The 13310-nt window shown below is 49.1% G+C and overlaps 1 protein-coding gene across 5 annotated transcripts in view; it reads right to left on the bottom strand.

Annotated features, from left to right (window-relative positions):
- LOC142256096 (tumor necrosis factor receptor superfamily member 27-like) overlaps positions 1 to 13310 on the bottom strand; it is a 145222-nt gene that overhangs the window by 21140 nt on the left and 110772 nt on the right. The gene's annotated exons all lie outside the window — the stretch shown is intronic.

Below are 13310 nucleotides of genomic sequence, written 5' to 3'. Positions count from 1 at the left end.
GCCCATGCAGTTAGAGGGAGAAACTATTTCTCATGTTTCCACTGAGATCCACCATAAAAAAGGGGTTTGTTTCTTTTGTGGTAAAAGAGGTCATTTTATTGGAGTTTGCCCCTTGATTCCTAGGCAAAAAGGAACATCTGGGTCTTGGCTAACCCTTGGTGGTGTGGACAATCGGAGTGTGTGATTGTCTTCTACATGTAATTCTCGGTTTGACCTGACAGCAGAGAGCAGGAGTGAGAAAATTTCAGTTGTGGACAGTGGAGGAGTTGGCATGGTAGATGCTTGATTTGAAAAAAATCATGGGCTTTCTTGCAGTATGTTGGCTAATTTTATCTCCATCTATGCCATCGACTCAGTGTCGCTTGCTAAGGGATGCTTAACACAGATCGTACATGATATAAGACTGAGGGTAGGACCCGTGCATTATAAAGTAATTTCCTGTTATGTCCTTAAAGGCAATCCCACTCCTATTGTACTGGGTCTACCTTGAGAGGTAAAACATAATCCTGTAGTTGATTGGCAATCCAGGGAAATTGTGGAGTGGGGAGATTACTGTCTTGATAATTGCCTGAACATTTCTCTCTCTACGGAGACCTTACAAGCATTTTTATCGGGTTTTGAAGATGTTCTTTCAGAGAGGGGGTGTCAGGATTTGCCTCCCCATCATGTATACTACTGCCCCATTCATTTGCTTCCTGGTGCAAACTACCCAAATCCAGACTGTATAATCTTTCTGGTCCAGAGAAACAAGCCATGAAAAATTACATTGCTGATAGTCTAGAAGAGACATAACTAAAAAGGGTTGGATTTCTCTAAATGGTAGGACTCAGCCCAGCAGACGTTTTCTCTTTAAAGAGATGTTTTTCCAAGCACCTATACTCATCCAGCCTATTTCATAGCCTTTTATCATAGAGGTGGATGCATCAGAGGTGGAGGTTGAGAATGAGATGTCACAGTGTCCATCTCCTGGTAAATGGTGTGTATTTTTTCCAAGAAATTGTCTTCGGCAAAAAGAAACTATGATATTAGCAACAGACAACTCTTGGCAATACAATTGGTTTTCAAGGAATGGGGAATGGCATCATTTATAGGAGGGGGTAGTCCATCCAATTACCGTAATCAGACTATAAAAACCTGTCCTACCTCGAGTCTGCCAAACGTCTCAATCCAAGGCAGGCTAGATAGTCTTTGCTTTTTACTAGGTTAAATTTTACTGTCAAAGTCCAAGAGTTAAAAACCTCAAAGCAGATGCTTTATCCAGGAGCTTCCCTTGTGGTAGAAATCATGTGAACCCTGTCCCCATTTTGCAGGAGGGGTTGTTGTCTATGCCTTGTGCCCAGACCTGGAGGGGGAGGAGTTGGAGGCTCAGGGGGATGCCCCAGCCACTTGCCCTGCAGGGAGGTTGTGTGTACCACCTAATTTGCGCAGTAAAATAATTGGAGAACATTACAATACTGTACCTGCGAGTCATCCAGGTAGTAAAGCAACCTCAGACCTCCTTTCCCGTCTCTTTTGGTGGCCGGGGTTGCATCAGGATGTGGCTGACTATGTGCCTGTTTGCAATATTTGCCCATGTTGCAAGCTTACGCATACTCGCCGTCTGTTTCTCTTCTGCAACTGACTATCCCTAGTAGACCTTTGGCGCATTTATACATGGATTTCATAACTGACCTATCTTTCTCTGCAAGTAAAACTGTGGTCTTAGTGGTTTTGGATAGGTTCAGTAAGATGGTACATTTCATTGCATTACTGGCACTTCCGAATGCCAAGACTCTGGATCAGGTGTTTATCAAAGAAATAGTGAATATTCAAGGGGTTCCTTCCGATGTGGTCTAAGATCGGGGAACTCAGTTTGTTTTAAAGTTTTGGAAAGCGACCTGTGCTTGACTGGGGGTACAGTTGTCTTTCTCTTCTACCATCCACCTTCAGTCAAATGGTCAGACCGAGCGTGCACACCAAAATTTGGAAACTTACCTCAGGTGTTTTCTCATCGAGACCCAGGAGGACTGGGCATCTTACCATTGGCCAAATATGACATACTGGCACAGGTGTGTCATGGGTGACAGAAAGTCACGTGATGTGTGGTAATAGAAGGTCACAGTGTTTGGCTGCGCAAGCTGCTCCCTGACCTTCCATCATTTCTGCTTGATGTATTTAGTATCCTAAGTATCTCCTCTGCTTTGTTTTTATCCCTTTCCCTTTAGGACCCTGCAGAGTTCCTCACCCTTTCAGCTGCTTTTCATCAGCACTTCCATGTTATTTATATAAACTTTCATTTCCCCAGACTCAGTGCTGGTGATAAGTCCTCTACCCTTAACAAGTCTTCAGGCAAGCAGTCGGCTTGTATTCATCTGGTGTAACCTGGTTGTTGTTTGTAGTTTCTCTTCCTGAGGCATCTGGAGATAAATTGTTTCCTTCCCTTGTTTGTTATCCCTATGTGATTCTCATAAGGATCTGATGGATCTGAAACGCGTCATCTGTTTCTCTTTAAATGGAGTGTGATCCATTGAATTTTAGAATGTGAAATAAAGCTTTGGAATTTTTTATCGTTTAGGATTGCTGGATTTTTCTTTGATTTTATTGGATTGCTTCTTCCGGTGACCAGCTGGACTCTGATCCATTCATCCCCTTCCCTTATACCAGGAACTGTAGTCAGTGGTGGAGTGGCTGCTAAGAACTTTTTGTGGTTCTTGTAGCCTTTCAACAAACTTTATTCAGCATCCAAGCATCATCTGAACTCGGACACGGACTTCCGTGAAAAGTCCATGTTTGAGTCCCGGACACTTTGCAGTTCGGGTTTGCTCATTCCTACTACTGAACAAAAAAATATAATACAATTAGCACCTCCCTGACGTGTCCCATTTACATTTTTTCCCTTCTGCCCAAGGCTATATCATTTTTATTTTTCTGTCCACATAGACAAATGAGGGCTGTTTTTTGGTGAGAGAAGTTGTACTTTTGAAGGACACCATTCATTTTACCATATAATGTACGGAAAAACAGCAAAAGAATTCCAAGTGCGTTGAAATTGTGAAAAAAAAAGAGAATTTTGTTTACTTACCGTAAATTCTTTTTCTTATAGTTCCGTATTGGGAGACCCAGACATTGGGTGTATAGCTTCTGCCTCCGGAGGACACACAAAGTACTACACTAAAAAGTGTAGCTCCTCCCTCTGAGCATATACACCCCCTGGTTAACCAGATCTAGCCAGTTTAGTGCAAAAGCTGAAGGAGGATAGCCACCCACAAGTAAAGACAGAGCAAGAACCGGAACAACCGGAGCCTCTGTCTACAACAACAGCCGGTGATAACACGCGGAACGAGAACTGCCAACAGGCAACAGGGAGGGTGCTGGGTCTCCCAATACGGAACTATAAGAAAAAGAATTTACGGTAAGTAAACAAAATTCTCTTTTTCTTTATCGTTCCTATGGGAGACCCAGACATTGGGACGTCTCAAAGCAGTCCCTAGGTGGGAATAAACAGAAACTGAGAAGTAGGCGGAGCCTAACTTCACAAATGGGTAACAGCCGCCTGAAGGATGCGTCTGCCCAAGCTCGCATCTGCCGAAGCATGAGCATGCACTTGGTAGTGCTTTGAAATGTATGCAGGCTAGTCCAAGTGGCAGCCTGACAGACTTGTTGAGCCGTAGCCTGGTGCCTGAAAGCCCAAGAGGCACCGACAGCTCTGGTCGAGTGCGCCTTGCGGGGGAGGCACCTGAGTACACTGGTAGGCATCGGAAATGGCCGACCTAATCCAGCGAGCTAAGGTCGGCTTAGAAGCCGAGAGGCCCTTACGCCGACCTGTGGTTAGCACAAAAAGAGAAGTGCACCGCCTAAGAACAGCGGTGCGAGACACATAGATCCGGAGCGCCCGCACCAGATCCAGAGTATGCAACGCTTTTTCAAAGCGATGAACAGGAGCCGGACAAAAGGAAGGCAGGGAAATGTCCTGGTTAAGGTGGAAAGGAGAAACCACCTTAGGGAGAAAATCCGGAGTCGGACGGAGAAGCACCTTGTCTTGATGAAACACCAAAAAAGGTGACTCCGAAGAGAGCGCAGCCAAATCAGAGACTCTCCTGAGGGAAGTTATGGCCACTAGAAAGACCACTTTCTGTGAAAGACGAGACAAAGAAACCTCCCTAAGAGGCTCAAAGGGGGGTTTCTGCAAGGCCGTGAGGACCAGATTGAGGTCCCAGGGATCCAAGGGCCGCCGGTAAGGCGGAATGATGTGAGACGCACCCTGCATGAAGGTGCGCACCTGAGCCAGCCGGGCGATACGCCGCTGGAACAGCACTGACAGAGCCGAGACTTGTCCCTTGAGGGAATTGAGGGATAGTCCTAGCTGCAGACCGGACTGTAGAAAGGACAGAAGGGTTGGCAAGGAAAAAGGCCAAGGAGCATGGCCGGAAGAGCGACACCAGGACAGGAAAATTCTCCAAGTCCTGTGGTAGATTTTTGCCGAGGAAGACTTCCGAGCCCGAGTCATAGTGGAGATGACTTCAGGAGGAATACCAGAAGCCGTCAAGATCCAGGACTCAAGAGCCACGCCGTCAATCTGAGAGCCGCAGAATTATGGCGGAAAAACGGACCTTGTGAGAGAAGGTCTGGACGGTCCGGCAGATGCCACGGCACCTCTACGGACAGACGGAGCAGGTCTGGGTACCAAGCTCGCCTGGGCCAGTCCGGTGCAATGAGGATGACCCGACGGCCCTCCATTCTGATCTTGCGCAGAACTCTGGGCAAGAGAGCTAGAGGGGGAAACACGTAGGACAGACGAAACTGGGACCAATTTTGAACCAGAGCGTCCGCTGAAAAGGGCCTGGGGATCGTGGGAGCGAGCCACATAAACCGGAACCTTGTTGTTGTGCCGGGATGCAATCAGATCCACTTCCGGAGTGCCCCACTTGCGGCAGATTGATTGAAACACTGCCGGATGCAGGGACCACTCGCCACTGTCCACGGTTTGATGGCTGAGATAATCTGATTCCCAGTTTTCCACGCCTGGGATGTGGACTGCGGATATGGTGGACTTTGAGTCCTCCGTCCATTGAAGGATGAGTTGAACCTCCAACATTGCGAGGCGGCTGCGTGTCCCGCCTTGGTGATTGATGTAGGCAACCGCTGTCGCGTTGTCTGACTGGACTTGGATGTGCTTGCCCGCCAAAAGGTGGTGAAAGGCTAGGAGAGCCAGAAGCACAGCTCTGGTTTCCAGCACATTGATCGAGAGGGCTGACTCGGACGGAGTCCAAGTGCCCTGAGCTCGGTGGTGGAGACATACTGCTCCCCAGCCGGATAGACTGGCATCCGTGGTGAGGATCACCCAGGACGGAGCCAGGAAGGAGCGTCCCTGAGATAGAGAGAGGGGCCGAAGCCACCACTGAAGAGAGCCCCTGGTCTGTGGCGACAGAGCCACTAGCCTGTGCTAGGAGGAAGTCCGCTTGTCCCAACAGCGGAGAATGTCCAGCTGTAGACGACGCAGATGGAACTGAGCAAAGGGAACCGCCTCCATTGACGCCACCATCAGACCCAGCACCTGCATCAGGTGCCTGATGGAATGACGGCGGGGTCTCAGCAGAGAGCGCACCGCCAGATGGAGGGACTGCTGTTTGACTAAGGGCAGCTTCACAAGTGCCGGCAGAGTCTCGAACTGCATCCCTAGGTACGTGAGCCTCTGGGTCGGAGTCAGAGTGGATTTGGGCAGATTGACAAGCCACCCGAATTGGGTTAGAGTGGCGAGAGTGAGCAAGACACTCCGCTGACAGTCTGCGCTGGATGAAGCCTTGACTAGAAGGTCGTCCAGGTAAGGAATCACTGCCACCCCTTGGAGGTGCAGAACCGCAACCACTGCTGCCATGAACTTGGTGAATACTCGAGGGGCCCTGGCTAACCCGAAGGGGAGAGCCACGAATTGGAAATGTTCCTCTCCGATTGCAAAACGTAGCCAACGCTGGTGTGAAACTGCAATTGGCACATGCAGATAGGCATCTCTGATGTCGATGGATGCCAGGAAATCTCCTTGGGTCATTCAGGCAATGACTGATCGCAGAGACTCCATGCGAAAATGCCGCACCTGAACATGCTTGTTGAGAAGCTTGAGATCCAGGATGGGCCGGAAGGAACCGTCCTTTTTGGGAACTAGGAAGAGATTTGAGTAGAAACCTCTGAACCGTTCCCGGGCGGGAACCGGTACAATTACTCCGTTGGCCTGCAAGGATGCCACGGCCTGAGAGAAGGCGGCGGCCTTGGAGCAGGGGGGAGTTGACAGAAAAAATCTGTTTGGCGGGCTGGAAGAGAAGTCTATCCTGTAGCCGTGGGAGATGATATCCCGCACCCACTGATCGGAGACGTGTTGAAACCACACGTCGCCAAAGTGGGAGAGCCTGCCGCCGACTAAGGACGTTGCTGGCGCGGCTGGGTAGTCAAGAGGAGGCTGCCTTAGTGGCAGCAACTCCTGCGGACTTTTGTGGACGCGGCTTTGTGCGCCAGTTAGGTTTTTGGTCCTTGGCTGAGTTAGTGGACGAGGCCGAGGGCTTAGAGGATGACCAGTTAGAGGAACGAAAGGAACGAAACCTCGACTGGTTCCTACCCTGGGCAGGTTTCCTGGTTTTAGTTTGTGGCATGGAAGTACTCTTCCCGCCAGTAGCTTCCTTAATAATTTCATCCAGTTGTTCACCGAATAGCCTGGATCCAGCAAAAGGGAGCCCAGCCAGGTACTTCTTTGAAGAAGCATCTGCCTTCCACTCTCGAAGCCACAAGATCCTGCGGATAGCGAGGGAATTAGCCGAAGCCACCGCAGTGCGGTGAGAAGCCTCCAGCATGGCAGACATGGCATAGGATGAAAAAGCTGAAGCTTGGGAAGTTAAGGCAACCATTTCGGGCATAGATTCCCTGGTGAGGGAATGCATCTCCTCTAGAGAAGCAGAGGTGGCCTTGAGAGCCCACACTGCTGCAAAAGATGGGGAGAACGAGGCCCCAGCCGCCTCATATACAGATTTGGCCAGAAGGTCAACCTGGCGGTCAGTGGAATCCTTAAGAGAGGTGCCATCAGCCACTGATACAACAGTCCGGGCTGAGAGTCTAGACACCGGAGGGTCTACCTTTGGTGAATGAGCCCACTCCTTGACCACCTCAGGTGGAAAGGGAAAACGGTCATCAGAACCACGCTTAGGGAAGCGTTTGTCAGGGCAGGCCCTGGGCTTGGTCACAGCAGCCTGAAAACTGGAGTGGTTAAAGAACACACTGTTTGTCCTCTTAGGCGAGGTAAACTGTTGCTTTTCTGCCAGAGAGGGTTGCTCCTCTGATACTGGCGGATTGAGGTCCAGTACAGAATTAATGGACGCAATCAAATCACCAACATCTGCGTCACATTCGGACAGATCAATGGGGCACATGGAGGTAGCGTCCGAGCCCCCAGTAAAGGCATCCTCCTCGTCCTGCGAGTCAGCTTGTGAATCAGAGCCGCGGGACGAGGAAGGAGAGGGGACCCTGCGTCTTCTTTTAGGAGGACAGGGTCTGGGACCAGATGAGGAATCCTCTGTGAGCTCTGCCGAGCGAGTCCTAGCAGCAGGGGCACCCTGTGAAGGGGGCTGATGCATGCTCAGCAGAGTCAGGGACAGCTGTCCCATGGAGTCGGCAAAAGACTGGGAGATTGACTTAGAGAAAGAATCTACCCAAGCCGGGGGTTCAGCCACCGGAGCCGGAGCAGCCGGAGGGACCACTGGCGGTGAGACTCCAGGCTGAGGCACCACCATGTTAGAGCAGGCATCACAATGTGGATAGGTGCTCAGTTCAGGCAGTACGAGCTTACATGCAGTGCATATTGAGTACAGCCTTGCAGCCTTGCTCCTTGTGTGAGACATGCTGCTGAAGTGGGGGTTCTGAGCCAGAATGACCCCCAGAGAGTATATATGAAGGTCCACAACCGGAGGTTGTGGCTTACCAGACCGTTTGTGTGCCCTCCAGATCCACAGCCCAGACCCCCAAGCAGCTTAGCAGGGATGCTGCAGCCAGCGCTGATCCAGAGAAAACGCTGAGAAAATGGCGCCGGAGCGAGGAGAGGGGGCGTGGCCTGCTCTGAGAGCGGGATCTGGAGGGCCAAGGAGATTTACAGGGGAGGGGACATGTACTCAGAGAGGAGTGTCCCTCCCCTGTACCGAACGGCTGCTGGGCGGAGCCGCACTGTCCCTCTGCATGATTGACATGCGAGGGCAGTGAAAACTAAAGTAGGCCTCCGGCAAAGCCGGGGCCTAAATTTAAGCGATGCGGCCGGCGCGCAGGCACCATCGGCGCGGTTCTCAGGCGACAGCCAGAGAACCGGCCGGAAATGTCACAAAAGTTACACAGCACACTCTCCCACCATAACAAAGTACCGGGACCCCACAATATAAATGTCTCAGGTACTTAGCTTGCTGAGACGCAGGGCCATGTCCCTGGTGGATGAGTGCTCCGTCCAGCAGGATCCTGAAGGGCTGCGGATGGAGACCGGTCTCCTGCAAAGCATGGAGAACCGTGCTGGCTCCCACTTCAAGCCAGAGCCCGAGGGATGGTGAAGGAGCGCGGCATGTAAGGCTCCAGCCTTGTAAATCAACCTTAACAGCACCGCCGTCACAGTGGGGTGAGAAGGGACATGCTGGGAGTCCAGACTTGGACCCGCTTTTCTTCAAAAACTTTCCAAAAATGAAAAATCAGATGAGAATGCATGTGTGGATGTGTGCCTCCTGAACACAAAGCAATGAACTGGCTAGATCTGGTTAGCCAGGGGGTGTATATGCTCAGAGGGAGGAGCTACACTTTTTAGTGTAGTACTTTGTGTGTCCTCTGGAGGCAGAAGCTATACACCCAATGTCTGGGTCTCCCATAGGAACGATAAAGAAAAAAAAGAATTCTGACATTGTTTTTTGGGAATTGTTTTCATGGCATACAATGTGTGGAAAAAATGATCTCGCAATATGATTCATCAGTACAATTATGACAATACCTATCAAGCCCAATTTTTAAATTCTTTTAATGGTGAAAAAAAATCAGAATTATGAAAAAATAAATTTGGGAGCTTGTGTTGCAATTTTCCAAAACCCTTAAAGGGAACCTGTCATCAGAAATTTCGCCCAAAAGCTAAAAGATTCCCCCTCTGCAGCTCCTGGGCTGCATTCTAGGAAGGTCCCTGTTATTATTGTGCCCCATGTGAGACCAAAATAAAGCCTTTATAAAGTTCTACCTTTTTGTATGCAGCTTCTGTAAATCCGTCACGGGGGCGGGCTCTCTGCCGTCCGTTATTCTGCCTCCTGGTCCTGTATGCCGCCCCCATCGCTCCTTTCCATATCTGATGCACCGCCCACTGCTCCAGCCATCCCCACGCATGCCCAGTGCCAGTCTCACAGGACTGAGCACTGTGACTGCTGGTGACGTGTGCGCAGATAAGTGATTATGGGCGGGGCTGTGACTGTTATCAGCAAGTACCCGGCCATAATCTCTTGAGCGCGCAAACCTCTCCAGCGTCACACTGAGCTCAGTGTAGATGCTAGACTGTATGGGCTGCTTCCAGGGATGACGTCCCTTTCTCATGTGATAGGGGCGTGTTCGAAATACTATCACATGACAAAGGGACGTCATCCCTGAAAGCAGCCCATACAGTCTAGCATAAATCCTGAGCTCAGTGTGACGCTGGAGAGGTTTGCGCGCTCAAGAGATTATGGCCGGGTGCTTGCTGATAACAGTCACAGCCCCGTCCATAATCACTTGCCTGCGCACACGTCACCAGCAGTCACAGTGCTCAGTCCTGTGAGACTGGCACTGGGCATGCACGGGGATGGCTGGAGCAGTGGGCGGTGCATCAGATATGGAAAGGAGCGATGGGGGCGGCGTACAGGACCAGGGGGCAGAATAACGGACGGCAGAGAGCCCGCCCCCGGGACGAATTTACAGAAGCTGCATACAAAAAGGTAGAACTTTATAAAGGCTTTATTTTGGTCTCACATGGGGCACAATAATAACAGGGACCTTCCTAGAATGCAGCCCAGGAGCTGCAGAGGGGGAATCTTTTAGCTTTTGGGCGAAATTTCTGATGACAGGTTCCCTTTAAAGTTTTCATTTTCAGATCAATGTACAGAAGTTATGTGAGGGCTTATTTTTTACCGGTTGAGACAGTGTTTTTATTGACAGCATTTTGGGTTAGATATGACATGTTGATGGCTTTTAACACAATTTTTTGTGGCATTGTAGCAACCAAAAAAAATGTACTTTTAGTGTTTTAGATTTTTTTTCTCTATAAAGCCATATGAGAGCTTGTTGTTTTGCGGGATGAGTTGTCCTTTTGAATAAATCCATTAGTTTTACCAAATAGTGTACTGGAGAATGGGGAATAAAATGCCAAGTACGGTGAAATTGCAAAAAAAAGTGCAATTGCACAATGGTTTTGAGGGTATTTTATTTACCACGTTCACTATATGGTAAAACTGATGTGTCAGTTTGTCTCATGTTGGCACGAGTATGTAGATATCAAACATGTATAGGTTTACTTTTATCTCAGGGGTGAAAATAAATCAGAACTTGATCCATAGAATGAATAGGGGGGGTGATTTGAATTTTTTTTAAATTTTTTTCAACTTTTTTTATTGGTTTTACTAGTACCCCTAGGGGACATTATCACTGTACAATGCTGCAACATCACTCTGATCAGCAAAAATGAAGTGTTCCTGTGAGTGTAGGTGCTCTGTCGGTTCTCATAGGAAGTCAGTCATGGTAGCGTCCGGGGTCATCAGCTGACCCTGCACTACCATGGCGACCCGTGATCACGTCACGGGGCCACTGATGTTGGCAGGGAATGGCGCGATCCATGCCATGGCTATCTAGATTGCGCTGGCCTCTATTCCAATTGAATGTGACACTTTCACGATTACATTCACACTTCCACCTGAACGTCTTCCCAGGGCATTAGGAAGAAGCCTTAATGGAGAAACCCTGAGTTGGGTAAATGACCCCCGCTAGTATTTTTATGAGCTATGTATCAAGTATCCATCCTGTGAGCATAGTAAAATTCTTGCAATAGTGTCTCCCATGAAGTTTCACTATAAGGCCAGGGTCAGATTTGCATATGTTTCCAATGCAAAGGCATCAGATGCAATTTGCTAATAACTGTTGGCTCAGGCTCTGCTGTTTGCATTATCCTAATGTAATTCTACTGTGCACTAATCCGATCACAGGTGTGGAGAAAATGGGAGTAATCTCTCCATCTCCTCCACTGCCTATCTTTGTGTAAGTCACACTACATTCGGAAGTCATCCGAGTGTTGTCCGATGTTTCACTGGCACCCATAGACTTGTATGGGTGCATTTGATGCGAGACTCACTGACAAACGCAGCATGCTGCAATTTTTTTCTTCAGTCCAATTATGGCTGAGAAAAACATTGCAGATCTGAGCTGCATCATTATTTAGCATTGGACAGAGTACAATGCGAGATTGTCTCTCATTGCAGTCATATGAGTCATAGGGGTACTTTGCACACTACGACATCGCAGGCCGATGCTGTGATGCCGAGCGCGATAGTCCCCGCCCACATTGTTATAGCTGCCGTAGCGAATATTATCGCTACGGCAGCTTCACATGCACTCACCTGCCGTGCGACGTCGCTGTGGCCGGCGAACCACCTCCTTATTAAGGGGGCGGGTCGTGTGGTGTCATTGCGACGTCACACGGCAGGCGGCCAATAGGAGCGGAGGGGCGGAGATGAGCGGGATGTAAACATCCCGCCCACTTCCTTCCTTCCGCATAGCCGACGGGAGCCACGGTCATGCAGGTAGGAGATGTTCCTCGCTCCTGCGACTTCACACACAGCGATGTGTGCTGCCGCAGGAGCGAGGAACAACATCGGACCGTCGCGTCAGCGTAATTATGGAATTCGCCGACGCTACACCAATGGTACGATTACGACGCTTTTGCGCTCGTTAATCGTATCAACTAGGATTTACACACTACGATGTCGAGAGCGAAGCAGGAAGTGCGTCACTTTCGACATGACCCCACCGACATCGCACCTGCGATGTCGTAGTGTGCAAAGTACCCCAAACGCTAGTGTGACTCCAGCCTTAGATATTGTGTCCCCTCATGTCTTATTTTCTGATATGTGAGATGGGCAGTGTGCGCAAAGTGAGTAAATAAAAGACCTGACATCTGTTTGGAGACAGTGAGAGTGTGAATATGCTCTGGAAATTGTCCCTCTCACTCAAAAGAGAGGACGTGTCAGCTAAGATAATGACTAGTTAACACTGATGACTCAATGCATTGCTTTGGACTGCAACTGTAGATACCGTATTTTTCGGACTATAAGATGCACCAGACCATAAGACGCACCCTGGTTTTAAAGAAGGAAAATAGGAAAATAAACTTTTAAGCAAAAAATGTGGTCATGACACATTGTTATGGGGCGAGGATCTGCTGCTGACACTGTTATGGGTAATGGGTAATGTCCTCAAATTATCTGCTAAGGTACCCCCGATGGCCCGCTCCACCGCAGCACCCTCATTCCCGACCGCAGCCCTATATTCAGACCATAAGACGCATCCCCAACTTTCCCCCAACATTTGGGGGGAGAAAAGTGCGTCTTATGGTCCAAAAAACATGGTAATTAAAATGATTAAAACCAATCAGTATCACCACAAAAAAACTTGAAGTGTATCCCAGAACTTAGGCAGGAGACACAATTGCGAGTGCCTCGCATGTAACTCACGCAAGTCTCTCATTGATCACTTGGCACGGCCGCACACTCTCCGGGCAGCAGCATCTTAGCTGCACAGAGATACATGCAACCGACCCGCTCCTGTCAGGGGAGTGTGTGGCTGTGCCGGGTGATTCAATGAGAGACTCGCGGGAGTTGCACTAAAAAATACAATACAAAGTGATCAAGATATCTTATATAGCCCAAATTAATCTAAATATAAATGTCAGATTGCCACTCGAACAACAAACGTTGACACAGCACAATCGAGGCGACACTCAGTGACTTCTTAGGTCTGGACGCGGCGAAAGTCCTAGTCTACAGTAAAGAGGTCGGCGATGCATTGCGTGAAGGCCGAAATAAGTGATTTGAAAGACGGTTAGAAGGATGTTGAGCAATGAGGTGAGTATTGGTAACAAAACAAAAAAATAAAAACTAATACCTGATGGTTCACAAGTCTGAATTCAATAGATGAACACTGCAGACATTTCTGAAGAGCCTGGACAATCCCTTTACAAGGTTCATTACTCGCTCTCCCTGGGTCAAGTGCTAAGTCTCCATTGCTATTCCAGGTGTCTGATATTACATCGACAGCAGTGA

This window comes from Anomaloglossus baeobatrachus, chromosome 11 (assembly GCF_048569485.1).
Source record: "Anomaloglossus baeobatrachus isolate aAnoBae1 chromosome 11, aAnoBae1.hap1, whole genome shotgun sequence".
NCBI lineage: Eukaryota > Metazoa > Chordata > Amphibia > Anura > Aromobatidae > Anomaloglossus > Anomaloglossus baeobatrachus.
Note: the sequence above shows the minus strand (reverse complement) of the source record. Positions and strands in the feature narration are given on the sequence as shown.